This window comes from Oratosquilla oratoria, chromosome 15 (genome assembly GCF_046742065.1).
Source record: "Oratosquilla oratoria isolate Oo_2021 chromosome 15, ASM4674206v1, whole genome shotgun sequence".
NCBI lineage: Eukaryota > Metazoa > Arthropoda > Malacostraca > Stomatopoda > Squillidae > Oratosquilla > Oratosquilla oratoria.
Genome location: NC_134791.1, coordinates 62,565,770 through 62,570,769, shown reverse-complemented (window position 1 = coordinate 62,570,769; position 5,000 = coordinate 62,565,770).

The window sequence follows — 5,000 nt, the reverse complement described above, 5'->3', positions numbered from 1 at the left end:
GGACGCGCTATTTTAGCCAGTGTGAATTACGAAACATCTTTCTAATTAATGCTTATTATAACTATGTATACATATAAGTAGTGATATATGATACCAGTGATGTATGTATATGACATTTGTGTCGTGGTTGCATCTTTGAATTCTTGAAATTATGAGTATTGGTGTACACTGAATAATCTTTTCATTCTATTTTATAATTTATGGAATATTTAGATTTTGGAACTTTGCACTAATTTGTGGGTAAGAATGTCCTCACTATGACGAAATATTAAAGTAAAACGCTAAACGTGGTTGCAGAAGATAGTGCAGCACAAGAAAACAAACCAATTGTCAATGAACTCATCAGTCATCATTAAGATGAACACTTTTGACGCCTATACTGGGAATTGTTTTATAGTGCCATGCAATGTTATCACTAGCAATTTGATAACCCCCGGAATTAGGTGTTAAATGGTACTCGATTAGGAGAGATACTTCGAGGAGGAACCCTTTCAACTGAGAGAAAAGCCAACCCTTTCTTTAGAGAACCCTGTGGTTCCTGTGGCTTCCGCTAACCTAGTCCTCGTACAACCTCCTTTCATGGACTCCGTACCCCTAGCAGACTCCACGTCCTAATCTTAACCCCGACTTTACCCGAGACTGCATGATCTTGGTGGTCTCCATAACTCCCTCCTGTGGTTACTTCATCCCCGTGCACAGCATGACCCCTGCAAACCCCACTCTCTCTCTTCTGAGGAGGATGAAACAAAAATAAAGCTCATGGTCCCATCTAACACTGGATTTAACAGCTCCTACGAGGTAGGTGTGACCGTAAAATTGGACAGCAAGGGCGTCATATTCACTGTACTATCGAACCTTCAGATAGAGCTGGTGATTAAATCCCTCATACCGCTTCTTCAAGATAAAAAGCCGATCAAGACCACGCTAGTAGGTTACTTTATGGATTTCCCCCTGGACAGTCAAGAGACAACTAGATCATTATCGAGTTGAAGGGAACGTTGACAGAAGGATTGGACATGGAGGTGTGAGGCAAGTACAAGTTTCACTCCATGTGTCTCAGAACTGGTTTAATGCTTTCAGTGCCATCAATACGGACACTGCCAGGGCTGATGCCACTAGAGAGCCAAATAAGCCATTTTCAGAGGCCCTCATTTGTAAAAAGAATGGTGCATAAAGTTAGGGAGACAGTCACACCCAAGTGTCTTAACTGTCACGAAGGGCACCCCCGTGTGTGACACCATATGTCTGTTGAGCCTCCTTTCCTGATTCTCAGGCCCTGTACCCAGAGACTCAGCATGATGATCCCAGTACCAGGCTGCCTCTACAGCCCGTCACCGATTTCTGACAGAGTAGACATTCCGACCTTTTCATTCTCTTCTCCCGTCTACCAACGGAGCCCATTCACTTCCCAAAAATCCTCCGCTTCAGACGCCTCAGCAGGACCGATACGAGCTCAGTCTTGCCCCATCCCAGCATTATCCCATCCCTTTCAGATGAGCGTTATGTTATTTCCAAGAGGATTATGCAGAATTTTGTCACCAAAATGGCAGCTGCTATTGGAAAATGCCTTATCTTACAGCCCACTGCAGTGACGGAGGTTGTGCCTATAGACCAGGTATTAGATTAAGTACAACAACTCCACCCTTCGCCTAGCCCCAACTTGTTCTTCCTCACAGTCATCGGATAATTATCTCCCAAGTCCCATTCCTTTTTAGAGTAATTGTAAAAACACGACTTCTACTGCTCCTGCACCTTGTAATGGCAAGGAAGTAGTGAAGAATGGTGGGCCACGGCCCTCTTTCTCCAACTCCCCCCACCCTGCCTCGAGGCAGAGTCCAGACTTCCATTAAATCCCAGCTTCTCACTGCCAGGAAACCGTCGCCAGGATCCAAAAGTTCGGGGTAGCAACCCTCTTTACCGACGGGGACCACGACAATGAAAGTAGACGCTTCACTTCCAACTACCCCTTCCTCTTCCAAGACCAGCGAGACCACGATCATCAGCTCCGAGGAGACGTTGAACAGAAGCAACGAAAAATTTCGGGCAGTGAGGAAACAGTAAAGGACAAGGACCACCCAGTCACCCTCCCCTGTAAATGCCTACACTAGTCCTAGATTTATTTAGGGATAAGATGAGCCATTCTGAATTGAACCAGACCATCGTTGGGCAGGAATACATTGGCTTGTCAACCGGAAAAAATCCCCCCGGCCAAACTTTGATCTAGAACACTTAATTATGGATACGGTTAGGATCCCTCCAGTGTAGCGCCATACTTAGTATTTTCGATCTAACTAAAGACAAAAGAATAAATACGATTTAAGGGGGTGATTTCAGCTTAATAGGGGCCTCTGCAGATCGAAATCCTTTCTAAGAGGGTATCTCCCGTCCTTAGCCGAAACATGGTAACATTATGATTAATGTTACCATGTTGGTGAGATTACACGTTATTAGATGATTATTTGCTGTGATGTGCGGCCTAAAGCCAACACTTCAAAGTAAAAATATAAGCGTTCATTCTTAACGCCCCCACTGCAGGACCAGCGGGTTGTCCTCTGGCGATGAAACAACCTCTGTACTTCACCACAATGGCTTAATCTGGTTTGGTAAGATTTATGGATGTTTGAAATGCATGCGAAACGTCAAGCGTTATAAAAAATGGTTGCGAATGTAGTTTAAAGCCAGTGTAATTAACTCAGTCAAAATAATTGCGTACCAGCATCGAAATGTAGCACCGGTGTACTATGGTTTAGACGTCCGCCATTACAAAAAATGGTGGCATTTGAACGGCTAGCTCCTTACCGGTATCAAACCCAGACCTCCTCCTTCCGATACAGGAATACTACCTACTGTTCCACGGAGGTTCTTCACATTCTAATGTTCTAAATTACCTCTTGCGGTAGCTCTTGATGAAACATACGCTACGTTCTTTGGTAGTCATTTTTTTTTTCTCCAGAAAGGCTTTTGGTCAAAGAATGTATTCAGCTGAGCGAGTTTTTCGTAGTTTCCAAAGAAGCTAATACTTCACCAGAAATGCCTGACATGTGTTTACTCACTACCTCCGAAAACAGAAGAAGAAGAAAAAGGAATAGTCAGTTGTCAAAACCATAGTAAATAAACCCAACGAAACCGCAAGAGTACATATTGAATTAATTTACTGGTCTTGGTAGACATCTTAGGTACGGTTAGAGACACCTTCCATTTGTCATTGGAAACCTAGTCATTCATCAGTCAACTGGAACTAACGCCAAAACAGAATATAAAAAGATCACTCCCTTTTCTAAGCTACAGGAATCATGCAACGTAAGCTCTTAAATACATGGATGTGCCATCAGAATAACATATTTTTTGTAATGGAATCAGCGGCTCATCCATCTATTACCGCAATGCTGTCCGTTGGCTTTTTGTTTTGACGGTACCTTCCCACACTCACTTTCTCGTACGCCTAACCCTACATCCTCACTACTCTTCCTTCTCCCTTTTTTCTCTTTTTTTCTTCTTCTCTTCCTTTTGCTTCTTCTCCTCTTTCCCTTCACTCCTACTACTCCTCTTCCTCCTCTTTCTTTCTTCTCATCTTCCTCCAAATCCCCATACTCCTCCTCCTCATCTTCATCCTCCTCCTCTTCCTCCCCTTCTCTTCTTTTTCCTAACTCCCTACTCTTCCTCCCCCTCTCTCTGTCTCCTCCTCCTCTTCTTCCTCCTCTTCTTCTTCCTCCTCCTCCTCTTTTCCTCCTCCTCTTTTTCTTTCTCCTCCTCCTCTTCTTTCTCACCCCTCCTTTTTCTACTAATCCCCTTGCTCCTCCTAATCCTCATCCTCGTCCTTATCCTCCTTCTTATTCTCTTTCCTCTCCCCTTCCTCCTCTCCTTCTTCCTCTTCCTTCTCCTCTTCCTCCTCCTGTTTTTCCTCTTCCTCCTTTATCTTCCTTCTCCTCTCCCTCCTCATACTCATGCTCTTCCTTATGCTCCTCCTCCTTCTTCTCCTTCTTTTCCTCCTCTCCTTCCTCTTCCTCTTCTTTTTCTTCCTCCTCCTCACCCTCGTGTTTCTCCTTCTCAACCTTCTTCTCCTCCTCCTCCTACTTATTTTCCTCTTCTTCTGTCTTCTTCTTCTCCTCCGTTTCCTCCCCTTTACCATCCTATTCTCCCTCCTCCTCCTTCCTACAACCTTCTGCTTCCTTCTTCCACCTCGTCCCTCTTTCTCCTCCTCCTCCTCCTCCCCCTCCTATTCCCTTTCCTCCTCCTTCCTACCCCTTTCCGCGTTCTCTTTTCTCATCCTCCCTCGTTTTCCTTCCTACTCCATTCTGTTTCCTCCTTCTTCCTCGTCCTTCCTCCTTTTGTCTCATCTCCATGTCCTCCTCTTCCTAGTTCTACAATTACTCTTCCTTATCTTCTCCTCTACTGCTTCGTTTCCATTTCCTTTTCCTCCCCTTCATCTTCTTCCTTCCACCTTTCTTCTACAGCCTATTTTCTTTTTTTATGCACTTGTTTTCCATACTATCACGTCTCACCTCAAACTCTCTTCTTCTAACATGTCTTCCTCGTCTTCTTCATCTTCTTCATCTTCCTCATCTTTCTCATCTTCCTCATCTTCCTCATCTTCATCTTCATCATCTTTCTTATCTCCCTCATCTTCCTCATCTTCCTCATCTTCCTTATCTTCCTCATCTTCCTCATCTTCTTTATCTTCTTTATTTTCCTCATCTTCTTCATCTTCCTCATCTTCCTCATCTTCCTCATCTTCTTTATCTTCTTCATCTTCCTCATCTTCTTCATCTTCCTCATCTTCCTCATCTTCTTTATCTTCCTCATCTTCCTCATCTTCCTCATCTTCCTTATCTTCCTCATCTTCCTCATCTTTCTCATCTTCCTTATCTTCCTCATCTTCCTCATCTTCCTCATCTTCTTCATCTTCCTCATCTTCTTCGTCTTTCCCTTTTGCTCCTTCACCTTCTCTTCTTCCTACTCTTGCTTCCCTTTCTCCTCCTCCTCCTTTTCTTTTCCCTCCT